The 12,905-nt window shown below is 44.2% G+C and overlaps 1 protein-coding gene across 2 annotated transcripts in view; it reads left to right on the top strand.

The window, feature by feature from the left end:
* Window positions 1–12,905, top strand: part of LOC140188732 (uncharacterized) — a 444,984-nt gene that overhangs the window by 110,386 nt on the left and 321,693 nt on the right. The window lies entirely within an intron of this gene.

Raw genomic sequence — 12,905 nt, 5'->3', positions numbered from 1 at the left:
ATCAAATAAAATTGGACTCCATCTGCAGGTCAGGGTACTTCAGTTTTCTGATTTCAACTCTGATAATCAAGTTTCCTGAGCTTCCAAACTCTGGAATTAACTCTGCAGATAGTCCCCTTTCTCCTTTAGATCTTTCATAAAGGTTTCTGCTGCCACCAGGTCTTTTAGTCACATGCCTTAATATCCTGTTGTCCCATTGAAGCTTTCAGCTGCTGGATAATGAATGTACAAGAGACTTTTTCTTGCATTTAAATGCACTCTTTACACTTAAGATCTTGTTCAAAATCCTCTGACTACATTGTAGGTGTAAAGGCTAATGTTGCAGTGTAATTGACTGGACGCATTTATAACTTACAGATTCTAACTTGCATGTGGTTTTGTTTATTTTCCTTGCTATTACAGCTGTTCACATAGACAGGCACAGGAGAATAATTGTTAAAGTGACTGGATGCTCTGGAGAGATAATGGAGGTTAACAGGAAAATATTTAAGGAAAAATGCAATGTATCTAAGTAGATTAATTAAGTACATTATATGGAAGGGCTTCATTGACTGAAACATCTTTAAGCACGTGTCTTTGGTACTTCACTTGGTTAATGTTGGTGGGATGGGGAAGGGTGTACAAAATATTTTGTTATTTTTGATCTAAAAGCCAGCCTTGAAGATCAGATGTAATTAGGTAAACTCAAATTCAAGACTGGAATTTGGCTTTGGACCATCCAGATACTTCTAGAAGCCAACGCTGAGATCAGCCAGATTCAATGCAGAACCTTCCATGGAATTCTTTGCTTCCCTGGAATCTCCTCACATTTTCATCCCGCCTTTCCCTCGAGGCCCTCAACTTGGAAATGTCAGAAGTAGTGGGGGGAAGATGACTTGGATGTGTAGGATTTTGTGAATAAAACATGCGAGAGTCGTTTTATGTACTTAACAAAAGCTGTAGCCCTTTACTTCCATTACCAACAAACCAAACGCAGTCGCCTGACACTGACATCACTACATCAGACACTGTCTCTTAAAGTGAACACAACAAATCAGTGATGGTGTTTGTGAATTATGTAGGACAATTTCTCTTATGAACAGTATACACTACCCTAGAGATGAACACACGGATGGGTGGGTTTGTAAATGAGCAGACAATACAGAGAATGGTGGCACTATTATAAGATCGCCAAAGGATACAGTGAGATGTAAATCACTTGCACATATGGCTAGAGAAACAGCAGACCCTACAAAGTGTGAGGCCATGTGCTTTGGGAGATCAAATGTAAAGAGATATTTCACAGGACCCTTAACAATGTTGATGTACAGACTGGTTTTGGGGTCCTAGTGCACAGCTTCATGAAGGTGGCTGCATAAGTTGATAGGCCAGTAAAGAAGGAATTTGCCATGTTTGTCTTTATTAGTCAAGGTACTGAGTTCGAGAGTCGGGAAGTTACGTTGCAGCTTTATAAGACTTTAGTTAGGCCACATCTGGGTATAGCATTCAGTTCTAGTTGCCCCATTAAGGAAGGACATGGGGATTTGGAGAGGGTGTGGATGAGCTTTACCAGGACGCTGCCTGGACAAGAGGGCATGGCTAGAAGAGAGTTTGGATGATGTTGGTGGCAGTGGTTTGGGGAGGGGGAAATTTAATAGAAATTAGATTATGAGGACACTCAGTCCTCACTTACTGTCATTTAGAAATGCATGCATTAAAAAAATGATACAACGTTCCTCCAGAATGATATCACAAGAAAACACAGGACAAACCAAGACTAAAACTGACAAAACCACATAATTATAACATATAGTTACAACAGTGCAAAGCAATACCATAATTTGATAAAGAGCAGACCATGGGCACAGTAAAAAAAAGTCTCAAAGTCCCGATAGCCTCATCATCTCACGCTGGCGGCAGAAGGGAGAAACTCTCCCTGTCATGAACCTCCAAGTTCCACAATCTTGCCGATACAGCACCATTGGAAGCACCCGACCGCAGTGGACTCTGAGTCCAACCGAAAACTTAGAGCCTCTGACCGGCCCCTCCGACACAACCTCTCCGAGCACCATCCTCTACCCAGCGCTTCGACCCCGCCCCAGCTGCCCAGCAACAAGCAAAGCCGAGGACTTGGGGCCTTCTCCGGAGATTCTGGACCACACAGTAGCAGCAGCAGCGAAGCAAGAATTTCAGAAGTTTCACCAGACGTTCCTCCATGCTCTCACGTCCGTCTCCATCAAATCAGGATTGTGCACGGCACCCTACTTGACAAATAACAGACATCACCACTGGAGTGGCCACTGCGAGCTGCGTTGCGCTGCCATCTTCTCCTCCCACCTGCTCCCGAAATATTGTAAGATTATGAAAGGCAGAACCAGTGTCCTTTTCTCAAGGCCAAAATGTCTAATGGGCATGCATTTAGGATGAGAGGGGTTAAATTCAAAGGAGATATGCGGGGCAGGTGCCTGGAATGTTCTGCCAGTGGTGGCAGAGGAGGCACATACGATAGAGGCATTTAAAAGGCACATGAGTGTGCAGAGAGTAGAGAGATATGGACATTGTGTAGATAGAAGGGACTCGTTCAGTGGGCTTCTAATTACTAGTTTAATTAGTTCAGCACAACATTGTGGGCTGTAGGATCAGATCCTGTTCAATGTTCTGTTCTCTCTATGTTCTGAAAAATTGATTAAAAACCTCAGTCTGCATCATATCTCACTCTCTTCTCCAGCCCAACACAGGTAATGCCATTGCTCAGTATAGCACAGTTCTCCAGGTGTTATTAGCTTTTGTGGGGCCATTCTGCACTCTGAACTTGAAGAAGCATCATGGCACTTTGACCCTAATCTTGACCTCACTTACTGTCAATAGAAACAATCCCTCTCCTCTTCCCTAAAAGCACCTTAAAGTACTGAAGCCAGTTATCCTGGTAAAACTCTGATCAGCTGACCCAAATAGTCTACAGATTGAACATGGCACTGTGCTGGTCTCCTTTTCAAACTGTGCGTTTCAACACTGCTGTGCAAACACTGGGCTGGAAAGACTTTCTGAGTCCTGTCTGTAGTTTTTGGAAGCAAGGGGAGGATTGATGTAAAGAGAGCTAAAATAATTGGCACGACTAGGCTGAGCATTTTTTTTAAGGCCTGACTGAATGGGTTGGTGTTCATGTAAGGAAGTTTAGCCAACAGGAATGTATAGTGGAGAGGGGTCAAGAAGCTGGATTTACAGTAAGTTCAGTTTACATTCGGTCATAAAGAATAGCTGTTACACAGAGTGGATCAAGCTCTGTGCCGAATGTTTAGTCTCAGTGCTTTCAGTGCAGCACTCCTTGCAGTGGGAGTGCCTCCCCCTTCCTTCTGAATTCATATAAAATCGACAACATTGTGGGAGGCCACTTGACCCATTAGTTTCTACGCCCGTTAAAAAAGGCTTAAATCAGTCTGATCCCATCTTCTGGCACATAATCTGTATATGATGCTGAGATGCATCCCAGGATGTGCTCAGACCCACCATCGGTGATGTAACTTGGGGTCATCGGGTGCCTTGGGTCTTTCAGCATCAGATATTTTCACCCAGGCGACCCAGCCAGGGTTGTTCAGGCTCTGGGTTGCGTCCCAGCAGCATTGCTCCATGGGTCACACCTTCTGATCCATAGCAACCCGGAGGCCTGCTCTGTAATGGCCCTGATGGCTCTTTTTTTTGCAGCCTCCATAATTCCAAGGAGAGAATAGATTCTGCACAGCGGGCAGCCGGTAAAACCTCTACAAACAACCTCTATAGGCTCACATAGTGCCCTCCACCCTCCCCCCCCCCCCATCCCCCATCTCAGGCACTGCTCTACCAGCTCCAGGGAATTGGCTTTCTTACGTTCAAACACCGCCTTGACACGGTCTTCCCAAGGAACTGTTGGTTCTACCGCGACCACGCTTCGAAGCTTCGAAGTGTCTGACAGAATGGCCATGTCATGCCTCAAGGATGATGATGCAATGAAGTCCAGGAACTTTAATAGCTAGCCAAGATCAACTTTCAGTTGCCAGTCAGACGCTGTGCGAGCACCACAAGTAGTGTTGGAAGATGATGAGTTTCTACTTTTTCCATCCTCTCAGCCAGTGGATTTCAGACTGCCACCATTCTCTGGAAGAAATATTTTTCTCATCTTTCTATCCATTACTTTAAGTCTGTGCCTCCTTTCTACCACTGAGCACAGAGTGAAAAAGAAGGTCCTATCTAAATTATAAGCACCCCAGTTACATGTCTCTTCAGTCACCACTGTTCCAAAGAACAACCCTAACTTATCCTGACTTTCGTCTTCACTGCAGTTTTTCAGTCCTGGTAAATCTCCTCTGTACGGTCTCCACCACAATGCCATCATTCCATCTCTTTCCTCCATTTCAAGTGTATTTTATCATCACGTTCTGCAGTTATGAGCAAAAAGTTTTAAGATAGAGATGACTTTCACTCCGGAACTTTGGGGTATAATTTTAAGGTGATTGGAAGAAAATATAAGGAGGATGTCAGAGGTGTTTTTTTTTTCACAGGACTCTGCAGAGAGTGGTGTGGTGGGTGTGTGAAACGCACTACCAGGAGTCGTGGTGGAAGCAGATACATTAGGGGCATTTAAGAGAATCTTAGGCATATGGATGAAAGAAAAATAGAGGGGTATTTGGAAGGGAAGAGTTATGTTGATTTTAAAGTAGGTTAAAAGATTGGCACAACATAATAAGCTGCAGGGCCTTTACTGTGTTCTGCGTTCTATAAAGCTAATAGTCCTCCATACAGTGCATATATTCCACAACTTCTGGCAGTGCTGGCACTCTGAACCATGTCTGACTGTGAGAGCAGAAGCCTCTGGATAGTGGAGCGCTGCACCCTTTCTTTGATGTCTATCACCTTACACCAAGATCATTCGGCGAGGAAAATGGAGCTAGTGTAGGCAAGAGGATCTGAAACGCACATTGGCAAAGAAATACTCAAGTGCCAAAGAGCTTATCCTGGTTTCCATGTCCATATTAGTACTGGTTGTGGACTACAGGAGGAATGGAGACAGGCTCACCACTATTGACATCAATGGATCTGGGATTGAGAGGATGAACAGCTTTAAGTTCCTCAGCATACACATCACTGAGGATCTCATGTGGTCTGTACGTATCGGCTGTGTGGTGAAAAAAGCACAACAGTGCCTCTTTCACCTCAGATGGTTGAAGAAGTTGGACATGAGTCCCCAGATCCAAAGGACTTTCTACAGGGGCACAATTGAGAGCATCCTGACTGGCTGCGTCACTGCCTGGTATGGGTACCTCCCTTAATCACAGGACTCTGCAGAGAGTGGTGTGGACAGCCCAGCGCATCTGTAGATGTGAACTTCCCAATATTCAGGACATTTAAGTGACAGGTGTGTAAAAAGGGCCCAAAGGATCATTGGGGAGCCGAGTCACCCCAACCACAAACTGTTCCAGCTTCTACCATCCGGGAAACGGTACCACATAATTAAAGCCAGGACCTACAGGGACAGCTTCTTCCACTAGGCCATCAGACTGATTAATTCACACTGACAGAACTGTATTTCTATGCTATATTGATTGTCCTGTTGTACATACTATTTATTACAAATTACTATCAATTGCACATTGCACATTTAGACAGAGATGTAATTTAAAGATTTTCACTCCTCAAGTATGTGAAGGATTTAAGAAATAAAGTCAATTCAATTCAATATTAAAACGGAGACTGATGTGGGTACATTGGCTCTCTGACCAGTATTAGAGTCTGTGATCATTGAAGCAGCTTAAACCCATTTGAAGTAAATCTTTTTTTTTGTTCAGTGCCTCTTACTCCTGCCAATGGAAGTGAGTGAGGATGGATGAAAGGCAAACATGACCCCTTGCAACAGAATCAGTGCAGGAGAAATGAGCCATGGAATAAATATTTTTAAACGTTGAGACAAGTTGGCAAGGAATGTTGTGACTTCACTCTGAGCAAAGTTTTGAAAGCGGGGAGGTGGTGGAGGTGGGGGGTGTGTTGATGGAGAGAGAAAGATCCAATCTTCCTAATGAAGTTATCAGCTCTCGGGGACTGCTTATTGTGGTTTGAAAAGGAGCTGAGGAATTTGCTACATCCAGCTGCACTTTGATGTTTCTTTGCAAAAACCCTGAAATTCCAAATCCCCACTCTTCTTAAAGATGCCTTACCTTTCAAAGCAAGCAGTAGGTTGTAATCTTCTCTTTGTAAACATTGCTTGTTAAGGAACTAATTGAGAATATCTTTCAGTTTGCTTGATAAAAAAATTCCAAGATTGTCAACTTGGACAGAAAATAGTTTTGGGGAATTCAGGACTTGGGAACGTAAGTAGGTTCAGTCAAAATGATTTTGCAGGACTGGGAGTGAAAATACAAACTGCAGATTGACCGTCTCCCTGTCTCTCCCATGTTCAACATTGTTGAGCTTCCTTATTTGCTTGTCCTTAAAGAATTTATTAGTAGAGGAGAAGATCTAAGAGACCCACATGTCACAACAACTTGCATCTCAGGGTGCCTCACAGAAGTGTTGTCAAATGTAATTTGATACTGATCAACATGAGGAGTTATTAGGACCAGCGATCAAAAGCTGGATGAGGGAGATAGGTTTAAAGAAGAAATTTAGGAGAAAGAAGTTGGAGAGGCAGAGAGATTTATGATGAGAATTTGAGAGCACGGGGCAAGGCAGCTGAAGATAAAGGGAAACCAGGGATATATTCCACTGCACCACAAATTATTTGTTCCATGAAAGAATTCCTGCTAAAATGCGAGCTATGTTAAATTATTAGACCACAACTGTGTCATGTACTGGGAACTAATCTTTGAAAGATTTCAGTACTGTAGAGGTTTATTGTTTTGTTGGATGTAGGCACTTTCTATCATACACTGCAATGGGGTTGTGGCCTTAGGAACATCTGTCAAGCAGACGGTGGTGTTGTCAGGGGAACATGGCTGGCATGGCATCCTACTGCATTTGTACAATACAATGATGTTATTTTTAATAGGTTAATATCGACTCCTAAACTTTTCCACTTGAATGACGTTTCATTTTGAGATGGACGAGAAATCTATCCAGCGTGTTTTAAGGTGTTGACTATATAAATAATATTTAACTTTGAGAAGAAGGAGTCTCCAGATTCTGCACAACAACGATGATGAAACACACAAAATGATGCAGGCCAGGCAGTGTCTATGGAAATGAATAACCAATCCACGTTTTGGGACCGAGACCCATCTTCAGTGTCTGACCTGCTGAGTTCCTCTGACATTTTGTGTGTGTTGCTCTGGATTTCCAGCATCTGCAGAGTCTCTTGTGCAGCAATGAAGAAAACGCGATTGTTCCTGCTGCAACTGTCATGAATACAAGCCAAAAATGCTCTCTGAACTTTTTTTGGTTTGGCAAACGACAAACAAAATCACTATACAACAATCAGGGCATCATAACTATTTACATTTTCAAACTAAACTGAGATTATTATTATCGACAAGACTCTTAAGACCCTGAGGGGACTGCTGTTCCTGGAAATTGCTCATTGTATCCACAGAGACCAAGTGCTCCTTTTCCAGGAACACCCAGTCCCAGAAGAGGGGCACGTAATCAGCTCGGGCAGAGCCCCTGTCTGCCTGCCGGCTGGACTCTTGATTGGCCAGCTTGGCCAAGCCTAGCATCCAAGCTGGCCAGGAGATCCCTTGGGTGTACCCACCACTCCCCTCCACTACGGGTGACAGTAGATCAAGATCATCGGGTTGAGATGCCACTGGAACTTGAACAGCACCCCTTCAGAGATTCAAATGGAGGCTGCAACACATAGTATGCTGACTCCCTCCTGCCACAGAAAGGGCAGTCAGTGAGCAGACATCCCACCCTGCAAAAACTCATTTCAGGGAGGTAGCACCATTAATTTGCGGAAGACTTCTGGGAGGGGTGGGATGTCTGCAATAGAGTATCTCCTTAGCAGCTGGCCAGCTAGTTTAAATAACGTTAGCTATGCTAATGAACGAATGACACCTGTTAAGCTCACCTCAACATGTCTTTTACAGTCTTAACCCACCAAGGGTAAAAGAAAAGTCACTGTTGCAAACAGTGCAGCGAGCAACACTGTCATTATTTTGACCCCTATTAGGCAGGGGTACACTTTAGTGTAGTCTGGGGTGACGTACGTTTCATATTTGTTTTGGAACACTCTGCCATGGCGCACTCTCGCTCGCGCGCTCTCTCTCTCTCTCTCGTGGTTGCTCGCGCACTCTCAAGCGCTCTTGCTGGCCTTCGCTCTCGCGTGCGCGCTCTCTCTCAAAAAAATTGATTTCTGTGATACTGTATATAATTTGCGGGCATCAGGGAGCCACTATTAATGTGCAGGAGACTCCCGGAAGTTCTGGGAGAGGTGGGATGTCTGAGTGAGCCAACCCAAAAACCTATTACACAGCACTGCTCTGTGCAGCACCTTCCACCCCAGGTCCCCAATATACTTGGAAAGAACCCATTCCTAAAGAAACCTCTGCTCTGGATGGTGTCTTTGAGATTGTAGCTGAACCTCTGCCACTTGGCTTAGTTGTTGGCGCTATAGAGTTCAACTTGAAAATCTTCCCTCGGTAAGGAGTGAGTTGGCAGTAATGACCTGATAAGATTTGATTTTGGTGGTCCAAACTTAAATCTATGCAAAGCTAAGCCAATCAAGTTGGAGAAAATTTATCCTTCTACAGCATGTCTCACAATCTGCTTATCTCTGAAATGTTCTGACTATCGCAGCTTCTATGAACATGAGGTAAATGCTTCTGTAATCCTGGTTGATGGATAAATGTTTTGACCAGAAACTTTGAGCAACAGTCCTGATTCTCTTCGAATGTAGCACTTTAGGCTTTTCAATGGGTGGACACGATCTGACTCTCTCATCTGATAGGTGGCAGCAGCTCCATTCAGTGTGGTGCTGAATGATTGGTGTACAGAAGTGCCAACCCAGGTTATGACCCAGAAGCCTTGGCTTTGACCCCACTGTGCCATGTGCAGTTTGTGGTGTGAGACAATGGAGGGAGTTCTACTAAACAGAAGGACTTCTGGCGAGGCATTACTCACAAGGACAAATAGCTGCACATATTAAGATTACTGTAAAGGTAGCAGACCAAAATGAGTAGGGGGTCAGATCCTTACTTAGGGAGAAAGATCATCTGTATCTGATGCAATAAATATTCTGTACTATAAACCAGACATTGAGCACAGCACAGGGGAAGCAGAGAACATTTGACTTTGCAGAGACATAGTCTGACTTCCTTTCATTTTGACTGCTATCTTTATGCTTTGCCTGTGTGAGCTGCGACTGTTTATGTGTCTGTGAGGTATTTCATTAACAGTACACAACCTACTATTTAAATTGTCACCCAGTTTGGTTAAGTTTGCAGCATTTCAGCCTTTAGAGACAGATATTTGAGTAAGATATTGCAGTGTATTTCAGTTAATTGGGGCAGTCATTTATTTTAAAAGAATTCTTAAAGAATTAAATAGAGAAAATAGCCGGGCTTCCCTTTGTTTATTTGGGACACTATGCTGTTTACTTGGGGCAGGAGATTGTTGCTGAGTTTTTTTTTCTAACTGGCATCAGCCACGTGCTCTTGCGTGGCTGTAGGACACTATGTCGTGCTCAGAGTGGTGGTTGCCTTTCGGGGTCCGAGGAAGACAAAACATTGTGCAGTCGTCTGTGGATACGCATGTGGTTGCAGGTTGGACATGGAATGGCGGTTGTTAGAACAGGCGCCTACACAGCTTTGCGGCGTCGGTCACGTGCTCCTGCAAGGCGCTGATTTCGGTCAACCTCAAAGTCAGATGCTTAGAGTGATTAGTTTTTAAATAGCGTTAGTTGTGTGGGGTTGTGTTCAAAAAGCAGTCATTTTTGTCACTGATAGTTGCCAAGAAATGAGCAGTAAGACAATTCGGAATGATTTTGCTCGCCATGGTTTCAAACATTCAGGCTTTGAGATGCCAGAGACGACTAGGCGTGAACACTAGACAATTTCACTACTTCATCAAGTTAGGAATTGTAACTGCAGACAGATAGCGCTGGACACCTGATCATTTTCCATTTGACGCTTTACTCGGTGTGGAGTAATGGAGCCAACCACGGGTTTGTCTTCCGCCATCAGGCCTTGACGCAGCGTCCATCCCCAGCAACTACTGCCCCGGCTGTACTTGCGCTCTCGAGAGTCTCGTTTGATGAACCCTGCAGGCGATTGCAAAAGTGCCAAATTGTTTAGTTGGTTCAAAAGAGAAACTGCAGGCTGCAGACTGCAGCAACCGCAATTTCGAATAGGTAGCGTACCTGCTAGAGTATCGAGTAGTTTTGTGGCCTATCTGCAAAACGTCATCATTGGTCACTGTTGCCATCTTCTCATGTAATTCTAATTCTAAAAGCCGAATTGCTCTTCGGGCACTTGTTGCAGGGAATTTGCTCCGGATCCTCTGTGCATGCGATACACTTACAGAAGAGACATCTGAATGTGTGTGGAACACAGAAGCTGGCCTTCACCTAGCGGGTGAGGGCTACTGCTACATGACTTAAAGGAATCTCCTCAGCGGGTTCTGGGTCCGATGTAGTGGAAGTGAGAGTGACACATGTACAGTTGTTTCTTTTGTGTATGATGCCCTTATTGAAGATCATTGTAGTGGGCCCTCACGTAGGACATCTTTGCCAGTAGCCTTCCTCTCAGCCGCACGCTGCTTTATGAATATTGCTACATCGTGGAGCCTGTCACCCATGCTCTACTTCTGCACCTGATGGTCTGCTGTAATACCGGGGAGCCATGCTTTCTGGAGGTGCCATGTGCAGCTGGTAACAGTGGTGCCATCTTTAGAGCAGGCAGCTGCTCCTGGACTTCCCAATTAGCCGGAAGCAGGTGAAAGGGATTGAGGTTATGCTGCAACTGCACAGGGTACTGGTGAGGCATGCAGCTCTGGTCTCTTCACTTGAAGAAAGATATACTGGCTTTGGAGGCAGTGCAGAAGAGGTTCACCAAGTTGATTCCAGAGATGAGGGGGCTAGCTTATGAGGAGACATGGGTTTGCCTGGGACAATAGGCAACTATGGAGAATAAGAGGGGACCCTCTAGAAACATAAAATTATGAAAGAGATAGCCAAGACAGAGGTAGGAAAGTTGGTTTCACCTTGTATTCTGGGAGGTGTCCAAACCAGATGAAAACCTTGGCCATTTAGGAAATGCAATTAGGAGTCATGAGATCCAGGGAAACTTAGCTGTGTGGATTCAGAATTGGCTTGCCCACAGAAAACACATAGAGCGTATTCTGTCTGGAGGTCTGTGACTGGTGGTGTTCTGCTGGGGCCTGTTCTGGGATTCCTGCTGTTTGTGATTTTTAAAAGGCGGAAGGCTAGCAAGTCTCCAAGTGGCCCGAAGATGGTGGTGATGTGGATAGTGTAGAAGGAAGGTTACAGTGGAACATTGATAGGATTGGAGAGCTGTGCTGAGAAGTGGCAGATAGCATTCAATCTGGAAATGTATTAAGTGATAGACTTTGGAAGGTCAAACCTGAAGGCAGAACACAAGGTTAATGTCAGGATGCATAGCAAGGAGGAGGAAGAGAAGGAGCTGGGCGCGCAAATTGATAAGGTGGTTTGTTGGCCTTCATTAGTCAAGGGATTGAATTCAAGAGCCACAAGATAATGTTGCAGCATTATAGTTAGACCACACTTGGAGATCCTGTTTTTTCTGGTCATCTCATTGTAGGAAGGATGTGGAAGCTTTAGAAATGGTGCAGATGATATTTACGAGGTAGTTGCCTAAATTAGAGAGCATATCCTATGAGATAGGCTTTTTCTCCTTGGAGAGAATGAAGAAGGGAGAACACTTGATAGAGGTGTATAAGATGATAAGAGACATAGAGTTCAAAATTCAAAGTAAATTTATTATCAAAGTACATATAAGTTACCATATACTACCCTGAGATTCATTTATTTACAGGCAATACAAAGAAACACAACAGAGTCAATGAAAAACTGCACATCACAAAGACGGACAAACAATCAATGTGCAAAAGACGACAAATTGTGCAAATACAAAAAGAATAAACAAAATAATAATAATAATACATTAGCAATAAATTTTGGAGAACTTGAGTTGAAGAGTCCTTGAAAGTGAGTCCATAGGTTGTGGAATCAGTTCAGTGTTGGGGTAGTGAAATTTCAATAGGTTTCAATAGTACATTTAATGTCAGAGAAATGTATACAATATACATCCTGAAATTCTATTTCTTTACAAACATCCACGAAAACAGAGGAATGCCCCAAAGGATGAATGACAGTTAAAACGTTAGAACACCAAAGCTCCCCTGAGCTCCCCCTCCCATGGACAAGCGGCAGCAAAGCAATGACCCCCACCCCCCTTACCAGCAAAAAGCATCAGCACCCTCCACCAGGCACTCAAGCATGCATCAAAGCATCAATAAAGGCACAGTCTTGAAATACCCCGATAACTACTCATTCACCCAGTAATTTGCCATACCACAGGCTCTCTCTTTCCCTAATAAGAGAAAAAGAGATGTCCTCGTTTCACAGCGAGAGTGGAGACACAACAAACAACCCGCTGATTTACGATGTTAAAAGTCTGTTGCACCCAGAGAGTTGGCACCAAAAAGGCACAGCTCTCCGGACACACAACCCCTGGCAGCTAACCCGCTGCTCCCGATGTTCTCTGTTCCCCCACGGCGCTTCAGTCAGGGCCACTGGCCTAGAATCAGCACGTCCCCAGAGTTACGAAATTCCGGAACCCTGAAGGCACGCTTGTGTTAGAGGACACATTTCCTCGTGTTTGTTGTTGTTTTAGAGGACACAAGGTGGCCCTTTTCACAGGGCGGCAATTGATAATACAGTAAGGTGTAATTTTAAGGTGATGGGAGGAAAGTATAGTGGGTTT

Source organism: Mobula birostris, chromosome 27 (assembly GCF_030028105.1).
Source record: "Mobula birostris isolate sMobBir1 chromosome 27, sMobBir1.hap1, whole genome shotgun sequence".
NCBI classification, from domain to species: Eukaryota; Metazoa; Chordata; class Chondrichthyes; order Myliobatiformes; family Myliobatidae; genus Mobula; species Mobula birostris.
The sequence above is the reverse complement of the archived record's forward strand: the minus strand, read 5'-3'. Positions and strand labels throughout refer to the sequence as shown.